This window comes from Lytechinus pictus, chromosome 2 (genome assembly GCF_037042905.1).
Source record: "Lytechinus pictus isolate F3 Inbred chromosome 2, Lp3.0, whole genome shotgun sequence".
Taxonomy (NCBI): Eukaryota; Metazoa; Echinodermata; class Echinoidea; order Temnopleuroida; family Toxopneustidae; genus Lytechinus; species Lytechinus pictus.
In genome coordinates this window covers 23,872,888-23,884,533 of record NC_087246.1, presented here as the reverse complement: position 1 = coordinate 23,884,533, position 11,646 = coordinate 23,872,888, and the positions used below count along the sequence as shown (strand labels likewise).

At 34.5% G+C, this 11,646-nt stretch overlaps 1 long non-coding RNA gene across 1 annotated transcript; it reads left to right on the top strand.

Annotated features, from left to right (window-relative positions):
* Window positions 1-3,553: 3,553 nt before the first annotated feature.
* On the top strand, window positions 3,554-11,384 carry LOC135157579 (uncharacterized). The gene is made up of 3 exons (XR_010296573.1): window positions 3,554-3,699; window positions 5,979-6,245; window positions 7,015-11,384. It is a non-coding gene; the product is annotated as an uncharacterized LOC135157579 (long non-coding RNA).
* Window positions 11,385-11,646: the final 262 nt, after the last annotated feature.

The following is an 11,646-nucleotide window of genomic DNA, read 5'->3' as shown; positions in this document are numbered from 1 at the left end:
ACTAAGGTTGGAAATCAATGTTATAAAACCATGATTTAAACCATGGTTTTATGATAGCATAAAAACAGTATTTATAATACCATGGTTAAAATTCCGTTTTACCAAGGTTGAAAACGACGGTTATACACCATGATTTTAACCATGGTTTTAAGATAGTTTGAAAATGATGGTTATATAACCATGGTTTTAACCGTGGTTTAATGAGAGTGTAAAAACAGTGGTTACAAAACCATGTTTAAATTTCCGTTTCACCAAGGTTGAAAACGACGGTTATACACCATGATTTTAACCATGGTTTTAAGATTGTTTGAAAATGATGGTTATATAACCATGGTTTTAACCGTGGTTTAATGAAAGTGTAAAAACAGTGGTTACAATACCATGGTTAAATTTCTGTTTTACCATGGTTGAAAACGACGGTTATACACCATGATTTTAACCATGGTTTTAAGATAGTTTGAAAATGATGGTTATATAACCATGGTTTTAACCGTGGTTTAATGAGAGTGTAAAAACAGTGGTTACAAAACCATGTTTAAATTTCCGTTTCACCAAGGTTGAAAACGACGGTTATACACCATGATTTTAACCATGGTTTTAAGATTGTTTGAAAATGATGGTTATATAACCATGGTTTTAACCGTGGTTTAATGAAAGTGTAAAAACAGTGGTTACAATACCATGGTTAAATTTCTGTTTTACCATGGTTGAAAACGACGGTTATACACCATGATTTTAACCATGGTTTTATGATAGTTTGAAAATGATGGTTATATAACCATGGTTTTAACCGTGGTTTAATGAAAGTGTAAAAACAGTGGTTACAATACCATGGTTAAATTTCCGTTTTACCATGGTTGAAAACGACGGTTATACACCATGATTTTAACCATAGTTTTATGATAGTTTGAAAATGATGGTTATATAATTATGGTTTTAACCGTGGTTTAATGAAAGTGTAAAAACATTGGTTACAAGACCATGGTTAAACATTCGTCTTAGCAAGGTTGAAAACAACGGTTATAAACCAAAATTTTAACCATGGTTTTAAGATAGTTTGAAAACGATGGTTATATAACCATGGTTTTAACCGTGGTTTAATGAAAGTGTAAAAACAGTGGTTACAATACCATGGTTAAATTTCCGTTTTACCATGGTTGAAAACGACGGTTATACACCATGATTTTAACCATGGTTTTATGATAGTTTGAAAATGATGGTTATATAATTATGGTTTTAACCGTGGTTTAATGAAAGTGTAAAAACAGTGGTTACAAAATCATGGTTAAATTTCCGTTTTACCAAGGTTGAAAACGACGGTTATACACCATGATTTTAACCATGGTTTTATGATAGTTTGAAAATGATTGTTATATATAACCATGGTTTTAACCGTGGTTTAATGAAAGTGTAAAAACATTGGTTACAAGACCATGGTTAAACATTCGTCTTAGCAAGGTTGAAAACAACGGTTATAAACCAAAATTTTAACCATGGTTTTAAGATAGTTTGAAAACGATGGTTATATAACCATGGTTTTAACCGTGGTTTAATGAAAGTGTAAAAACAGTGGTTACAAAACCATGGTTAAATTTGCGTTTTACCAAGGTTGAAAACGACGGTTATACACCATGATTTTAACCATTGTTTTATGATAGTTTGAAAATGATTGTCATATAACCATGGTTTTATCCGTGGTTCAATGAAAGTGTAAAAACAGTGGTTACAATACCATGGTTAAATTTCCGTTTTACCATGGTTGAAAACGATGGTTATACACCATGATTTTAACCATGGTTTTATGATAGTTTGAAAATGATGGTTATATAATTATGGTTTTAACCGTGGTTTAATGAAAGTGTAAAAACAGTGGTTACAAAATCATGGTTAAATTTCCGTTTTACCAAGGTTGAAAACGACGGTTATACACCATGATTTTAACCATGGTTTTATGATAGTTTGAAAATGATTGTTATATATAACCATGGTTTTAACCGTGGTTTAATGAAAGTGTAAAAACATTGGTTACAAGACCATGGTTAAACATTCGTCTTAGCAAGGTTGAAAACAACGGTTATACACCAAAATTTTAACCATGGTTTTAAGATAGTTTGAAAACGATGGTTATATAACCATGGTTTTAACCGTGGTTTAATGAAAGTGTAAAAACAGTGGTTACAAAACCATGGTTAAATTTGCGTTTTACCAAGGTTGAAAACGACGGTTATACACCATGATTTTAACCATTGTTTTATGATAGTTTGAAAATGATTGTTATATAACCATGGTTTTATCCGTGGTTCAATGAAAGTGTAAAAACAGTGGTTACAATACCATGGTTAAATTTCCGTTTTACCATGGTTGAAAACGATGGTTATACACCATGATTTTAACCATGGTTTTATAATAGTTTGAAAATTATGGTTATATAACCATGGTTTTAACCGTGGTTTTATGAAAGTGTAAAAACAGTGGTTACAATACCATGGTTAAATTTCCGGCGTTTTACCATGGTTGAAAACGACGGTTATACACCATGATTTTAACCATGGTTTTATGATAGTTTGAAAATTATGGTTATATAACCATGGTTTTAACCGTGGTTTAATGAAAGTGTCAAAACAGTGGTTACAAAACCATGGTTAAACATTCGTCTTCGCAAGGTTGAAAACGACGGTTATAAACCATGATTTTAACCATGGTTTTAAGATAGTTTGAAAATGATGGTTATATAACCATGGTTTTAACCGTGGTTTAATGAAAGTGTAAAAACAGTGGTTACAAAACCATGGTTAAATTTGCGTTTTACCAAGGTTGAAAACGACGGTTATACACCATGATTTTAACCATGGTTTTATGATAGTTTGAAAATGATTGTTATATAACCATGGTTTTAACCGTGGTTTAATGAAAGTGTAAAAACATTGGTTACAAAAAGCATGATTAAATTCCCGTTTTACCAAGGTACTAACTTTGTTAGTCTGGGCCTATAAAGCTTGTCACGACTAACTCAGCTGTGGACTAACGAAGGTTTTTCATTACTCGTATTTCGTAAAAAGACAGGCTTGACTAACACCATTTGTGGTTTCTGACTAACTAACTTTCGGCCATCATCCAAAGGCATGACTGAAATTATAAAGGCCTGCGACCTGAATTACTAACTAGGCAGGGCCGTTGTTGTTGATCTTGAAGGTAGTCGGGCCGGGGGTGGCCGCTGGTGTTTTTTTTTTTTTTTTAATAGGACTATATTATCTTTTTGTATAATTTCAAAATATGTCTGCCCAGTCACTAAACATTGTCTGTCTATACGTATATATATATCATTTGTCATTTTGAACCTGTCTACTTTATAATTGTGTTCAACACGAATTTCGCGCATTCCCCGCCTGCCCCCCCCCCCACCCCTCCCGCTCATTTTCGCGCCCTTTTTTTATGCGCGTCGATGTACTAGTAGTACCACCGAGTACCACATGTGTAACGCACAACCCGCACATGTATGCTATACACACCATAGACAAATGCACACACACACGTACGCCGGCCGTGCATGCAGATACAATCAGCTTAATGCTTCGAAGGCCAAGGGCTAGCTAAGCTTCAAGTTCATGAAATTCAGGCAATTAACTGCATTCAACTAATTTTTTAACTGAAACTATAGGAGAACAGACAAATTATGGAACTGTCAGGAGATAGTTAACGGTAAGTAAGCTTATCTAATCAGTAATCTGTTGGGCATTCTCGTGAATTAGTCCACTCCTGGCACCTCCTTGGCCTTGCATGACTCGGAAATTGAACACTCGGCGGATTGTGCGCGTACCGTACCAAGCCCGAGTAGAACCGTACGGTACTGCACTCTGCAGCAGGCAGTGTCACTGTCAGTGCAGTGGATTATTTCAAGAGTTTGCCTTAGTCTGTAATGTTGCTGCATTTATTTTGATTAGGAGTGTTGCATGGATCTAGAAATGTATTCTGACTTCAACTTGAAGTTGAAGCCAGGCATTGGGGCTGGCTACATGTAGGGCCTAAAAGTTATTTATGGCTATATATTATAGGCTTGAGCTTGCCTTGGACTTTGCCTTTGGACTAGATTTATTATTATGGTGGAACACGTCGTACTCATAGCCTAGTCCCGGCCCTAGCCTAGGCCTAACTTAGGCTAGCGCTTGGCCTACCTGAAAAAAAAACTTGTTGGCTGCCATTGAGTATGAAGAAAAATTTTGTACTAGATCTCCTACTGGCTTAATTAACGTTAGACTATCGACTAGGGTCTAGATCTAGATCTATACTTTAACTTTTTAAAGTTTACGTTAACGGTTAGACTTAGAGTACGGTGTCGGTGGTCCTAATTAATGTTATACTTTTGAACGGCAACAGCATTCAGTCCACTGATCTGTATTCTTTTTTTTTGATGGGTCTAGTCTCTAGGCCTAGGCTACAGACTCTGCTACTGCGGGTTAATTAGTCCTCATTTAATTAGTAATACTTGATCAATGGATCAGCTAGCTGCAAAGTAGGCCTAGTATGTTTTAATAAATCCTTTATTTTTAAGCGGGAGTACAATTCATATGTCTGTATATGTTTTTCCATGTGAAAATCTGTTTTTTTTTTTTGGTAAGTTCAGAGTGTGGTTGTGGGAACGTGGCTGGCTCCTTGTTTCGACGATTTCTACAGCATGCATGCACATTACGATAGTAGATCTACATAGTTGTACACAACTGAAAGATATGCGCATTTTCCTAGCCATAGCGGCGATGATTGTTACCAAAAGAAAAGTAATGCCAATAGTTCTAGTGTTTACTTTCGAGTCTCCTTGGTATTTTCATATATAGGCCCTACAACTATTTATGAAAAATCCGAGGCCAAACCACGTAATGTGGAATTTCGTCACAAATGGGTTAAGTTATTAATTCAGGAAGTGTTGTTCCATATGTGTCACTAATAGTGGAATTGTCTGAAATTTGTATGAATTTTAAGTATGGTTGGTTATTATGAAATGAATGAATTTTCATGTGATGAAAAATGGAAATACCATCGCTGGACCGTTGTGTCGTAATAGTACTGTATCTTAATTTCAAATCAAAATTTTTAATAGACTACAATACAATTTTCTTTCCTGGTAGCGGGAAGTTAAAGGGATGGTCCAGGCTGAAAATATTTATATCTAAAAGTATATAAATGGAGTAAAATTCACAGAGTAAAATGCTGAAAATTTCATCAAACTTGGATATCAAATAACAAAGTTATTGATTTTCAAAGTTTATCAATATTTTTTGGAATATGCACATCATCATGAATATTCAATAGGTGGGCTGATGATGTCACATTTCAATTTTTTCTTATGTCATTACATGACATCGTAAATGTTTCATTTTTTCATACATGTGTAAATGATGTGTCTCCATTATGATGAAATAAGTTGAGGCAATAAATAACTAGTCCACTTAATCAGTTGTCAATCCAATTGTTTTAGTTCTTGGTAGCAATTTTTTTTATTAAACCAAATTTCACATAATAAAACACAAAAGAACAAGTGGGGATATGACATCACCAGCCAACCTAATGAATATTCATAAAGACATGCCTAGAACTGTTTCACCAGAATAATATCATTTGAAATTCAAAAACTTTATTTGTTATTCGATTTTGATTAAATTTTTAGCATTTTGCTCTGTAAATTTTCTTCTATTTATTGAGATATAAATATTTCCAGCCTGGACCATCCCTTCAATTTTACTAATATTCGAAGACAGGAAACTAATACTAGAAAAAAAGATAAATGAATGGAATATGTATCACCAAACCCAGACAAACATTGGAATATGTCTTGTTTGCCTCTTGCATCGAGGCAAAAACTGAATATTTGTGTCCATGTACATGCAATATCTTTTGATTACACACATTTATCCTGAAAGCTCTTTGCATACATTATTTATTCAAAATTCAGGTTTAGTAAGAAAATCAATTACTTTTCATTCCAGGTACAAATTTTTATTGATATATGGCCAAAATCAAAGAAGGGTGTTGGTAACCAACAAGTCAGAGGAGACCTCAAAACAGGAGCTGCTTAGGGTGGTGTGCACAACATTTGGAGTGAAAGAAGAAGATATTTTTCCTGCAGACATGGCAAGACAAATTCTACGATTTTGCAGACATGGAAGAGGACGAACTTGTGACAGGCCCATTGAGAGTAAAAATTACAAACTACCTGTGGTCCTCGGTGCACAGCAACTGGTGAATGGTGGAGAGTAAGTATCTGGTACCAAACAGAAACCCCAATTAACTCTCAATGTGCCATAGTCTTGCCCAAGTGCATGCCATTTAATTTCTTTGGCAATTGATTCATCCTTCTAGATAAATATTTTACTTGATAATGGCCAAACTTAAAGGCATTTCTCTTTTTCACATGACATAGTTATATGAGACTCAACCAGAAGGATTATTAAAGAGGATTAGAACTTGGCCAGTAAAAACGCTTTAAACGTGTATGGGGCACCTTAAGAGTTGATGAATTAAGTAAATGTGAGTAAATGCATAAAATATGAGAATATTTCTTGCATTATAACTTACTAATGTTTGAGTATCACTATTGATGCAGGAATCTTACAGTGGCTACATTGTTGTGACATTTTGTAATGCATTTCTCTGTTAGATTTTACCTAAAGTTAATTTTTTAGTCTAATTCGCATGTATATGGTTCTGCTATGGTCTTTCACCAAATGTTAACTGGTACAGTGTGTTTGTGACAGATAGTCGCAAAGTGTGACCAAGTGGAGCTTTTCTGTTCTTGTCTTTGGCAACAAGACTGGCGTGTCGTTGCATAAAACTTGCTATTATAGTAAAATTTGCTGTAAATATCTATTAAGGACTCGGATGAAAAGTGATTTGACAGAAACTAAATGAATGAGGATTCTAAATCTATTTGTTTTTTCTTTTTTAAGTATAATTTTTTATTCTTTGTTTTTTCTTTTTTTAAGTATAATTTTTTATTCTTTCCAAATCTGACACTGTTGCAAGGCACATAGAGTGGATGAGCACTGAAAAAAAGGCAGCCAGACTTCAAGAGAGTTGAGTTCTGCATGCAGAAGACACTGGCAGACAGAAGGGCATGGATCATAAATTCTGTCCCTCGGCCAAGGATCACTGATGACCGACTGAAGTATCCTTGGCTCTTTGATGAGGATCAGGTAATCTATGCAGAGTTTTCTCACCAGATTTTGAAATATACTGAATATCCCGAGATTGATTGAATGCTGACGGACGTTGATAGAGTTGCTTACTCAATGTTTCCCTATTACAGTGATTTACAGAATGTATTGGAAACTTCTAACTCCACATGGATTATCCAAACTTGCTCATAAACTTAATTTATTCAAGAGGTGTGAACTTCATATGTGGTCCTTGTATGTAAAATTCAGGTTATTTTCTTGTCAAAGCAATATCACCTAAACAGCTTGAGGTATGGATGTAAAAACTTGGTGTTTAACATGTACCATCATTAGGAAGACGATTTGAATGGATTTTGGAATATGTAGGTCAAAGGTCAATTTGTGAAATTTATTTGTTCAAACACATGGGCCCGTATTCTGATAGCAGGTTTAATTTAACCCTAGTCTAAAGTTAACCCTAGTTTAATTAAACCTCCTCTAAACCTCACCTCTGGTCCAAGTGTAGTTTAATTATTTTGGTATTCTGATAGCCGGGTTTAACTAAACCTGGGTTAAACCCGGGTTTAAAATTCTTTTTGAAAATAATAACCCTCTTTTAACCAAGACTAGCACCTTTTTGGTAAATTACTGCTGCAGGGGTGATTGCAACAAAGTTGAAAAAATGGCACTAAAGTCGTTTTTTCTTAAAATAATTGATATTATGGAAACTAATAACAACTATTGTAGTGAAAGAAAAGCATTCATCACCCATATATGGTAAGAAATTTTCATTTCAATTATATTTATTTTTGTTAATTACTAAAACATTTCAACCCCAAACCGAGTGACCTGCACAGTTTTTGAGTATCAGTCCCATTTATTTATTTTCATGTTTGTCAAAATCTAAATTGAATAGATTCCCCTCAACCACTCTAGACTAGAGTCTAGACCCTAGTCCTAGATCTAAAACAATAAGCTAAGAGGTCGACGTCTTTATTCTAACTTTAAGTAAGGGAATTTTTTATAACTTTTGAGAGTAGTCTTGAGTCTAAATAGGCCTATAGTTAGATCTGGCCTAGGCCCAATTGTTTGGAGGAGAATTGAACATAGTTTTTACTAACTAAGTTAGGCCTAGGCCTATTTGATTTTTTTTTTTACTTTCCTGAAGCAAAACATAGTCTAGTGAGTTAGTGGAGCAACCAAGACTGAAGATAAATATTGGTCTAGGCCTAGAACAGCATTCATGACTTAGGCTGGCTTAGCTTAGGGACAGGGATAGATTATAGTACTATTCTAAAGTAACCTTAGGCATAGGCTAGATCTAGTGGAATGGATCTGATTTGTCTTAGACAAAAAGCTTTGAACAGTCTCTGTATTGGTTGTTCTGCTGAATTATGACACTCTACGTTGGCCTCTCTCACCAAGGCAATGTTATATGACAGTAAAATGTCAGAATTTTTAAAATAAATCCCCAGAAACAACGCCAACGGTTATTCCTGTCTACAGACAGTACAGTGTTAGATCTCATTATCGCTGCATTGCTTGCCAAGTAACTGAGCCTGGCTAAATTTAGAATTAGTTCAAGACATCTCTCTACTCCTGTTTTAGGTCCATATCTGTTTCTTTGAAGAGTTTTTTATTCAAACATTTTTGGGGACTCGTTTAGGTTTCCAGATCCAGGACTAGAAAACAGGCCCAAACCTAGACCAACAGCTCAGTCTTGACTAACCCAGGGAGCTCCCTGGGTTAAGTCTTGACTAGACTAGGCCTGGCCTAGATTTATGTAAGAATTTAGATCTAGGCCTAGGCCTAACGTTAGTCTGTGCTATATATTCATTCTAGATTTCTAGCCTAGCCCTAACTGGCTGATCTAGTCTACTGTATGATCTAGAATCTCTAACGCTGGCCTAGATCTAGACTAAATAACTTAGACTAAAAGTTAAACCCTATCTAGACCTAGAACTAGATCTATATCAATGTAATACATGTAATAGGTCTAGATCTAGAGATTTGTAGACTCTCGACATGCTCAATGTAGATTCTAAATAAATAAAAAAGTAAATGTTGGCTAGTCTCGAGGCTAGTCTACAGTAGATCTAATCATCTAACGTTAGGCCTTAAAATAAAGTAGGCTGGAGATCTAACGTTGGATTATTTCTATTACTAGATCTAAAGGATCTAGACCTAGATCTAAAGCTAGGGACTGTAGTGGGACTGTAGTTCGAGATCTAAAGTTAGAGGTCTAGCAACCCCCTTAAAACTAGTACTAAGCCTACAGCTACATGTTGTTCTCTGTGTAGCCAAACAACAGTTAGCATTGTCTTAATCTTATTTTGGTTTGTGTAGTTACCGTACAAACACATATTTTGATGAATGAGAAAATGTGCCTTGCAGATTATTTTACCTCAAGTCAAAACCTCGTGTTCTAAATTTCATGAGCATACATGTAGGCCTATGTCATAAAATGAAGAAGCAGTTCAATCCATTAGATGTGTTTACACATTTATTGATTTAATATGCTGTCACCATGGCAACACAGTTTCCAACACACACAAATATATGTCTTGCAGATCTATACCTCAAAACCAATGTGTGAGCCAACTTTTATAAGAATTAGTTGAAAACTAATGAAGGAGTTCAGATTTTCACCTAATTTCATTATGTAATATGTTGTTACCATGGCAACATGATTTCTCATACATACAAAAATATGTCTTGCACATCTTCAACTTAAGACTAATGTGTGTGCCAAATTTTATGAGCATTGGCTGGAAAAAGATGGGAGTTCGAACTACCAAATTCTCACCTTATTTTCTTTATTTGATATGTTGTTACCATGGCAACACGATTTCTGATACAGACAAAAATATATCTTGGACATCTTCATCTCAACATTAATGTATGTGCCAAATTTCATGAGAATTGGTTAAAAACTGAGGAAGTAGTTGGAACAGCAAGATTTATACATAGTTTTTGCCATAATATACCGTTACCATGGCAACACAATTTCCGACACATGGAAATATGTGTCTTGCACATCTTTACCTCAAAACCAATGTGTGAGCCAACTTTCTTGAGAATTGGTAGAAAACTGATAAAAGTATTTTAAACGGCAAAATTTTTGCCATAATATACTGTTTCCATGGCAACACAATTTCCAAAAAAGAAAAAAAAAATTCTTACACCTCCTTACCTTGAGAACAATGTGTGTTCCAAATTCCATGAAAATCTGTTAAAAACTGAGGAAGTAGCTTGCAATGCAATATAGGCATACATTCTAAAAAAATTGTTGGCCATGCTTTGTTGGATTTAAACCAGGCTTAAACTACCCCCAGCGCGAGTTTAACTTTTTGAAGATTTATTACCACACTTAGACCAGGGTTAACTTAAACCTTGCTATCGGAATACGAAACTTAAACCTAGGTTTAAATATGGCAGTTTATTACCACACTTAGACCAGGGTTAAGTTAAACCACGCTATCAGAATACGGGCCATTGTCACCTTAACAATTTGAAATATAAATGTGAAACTTGGTGCTAACATGTACCACTATAGGAGATGATCTGGATATATTTTGGAATATGTAGCTCGAAAGTAAATTTGTGAAATTCAGGTAATATCTTTGTTAATGCAATGTCACCTTAACAGTATGAAATATGGATGTAAAACCTGCTAGCATGTATCACTGGGAAGAGGATGCATTGAGTAGTGTATGTTTCATTGACTGTTTTTGAAAATTTGACTCGATGTCTCTAATCTTCAAATTAAAGGTCTAGTCCACCCCAGGAAAATGCTGATTTGAATAAATAGAGAAAAATCAAACTAGCATGAAATTTTAAAGTTTTGCTTATTTTCAACAAAACAGTGATATGCACAACTAGGTGAGCCAATGATGTCACTCACTATTTCTTTTGTTTTTTATTGTTTGAATTATACAATATTTCAATTTTTACGAATTTGATGATTAGGACCTCCTTGCCTGAAGCACAAAATGTTAAAATAATTGAATTCCACGTGTTCAGGGACGAATGAAACTTCATTTCACATGACAATGACGAGAAAATCAAAATATTTCATACTTCATATAATAAAATACAAAAGAAATAGTGGGTGAGTGATGTCATCAGTTCCCTCATTTGCATACCGACTGAGGTGTGCATATAAGCGTTTTGTGAAATGAAGCAAAAATTTAAAATGTCATAACTTTCTTATTTTACTTCCGATTTTGATGAAATTTTCAGTGTTATGCTTGTTGAATTTTTCTCTTTTTATTCAAATCAAGGTTTTTTTTTTTTTTTTTTTTTTTGGGGGGGGGGGTGGACTTGTCCTTTAATCTTGCCATATCTGTGTTACCTCTGTGTGAAAAGTACATTAATTTATTTAGTTTATTCAGGGATTTTTTTTTGTATATACATATAGTCTTTCTACCTTGTCTTCTCAGTCAAACCAAATCTTATAAGATCAACAGCAAAAAAAAAACAGTTTTCAGGAGTATATGAC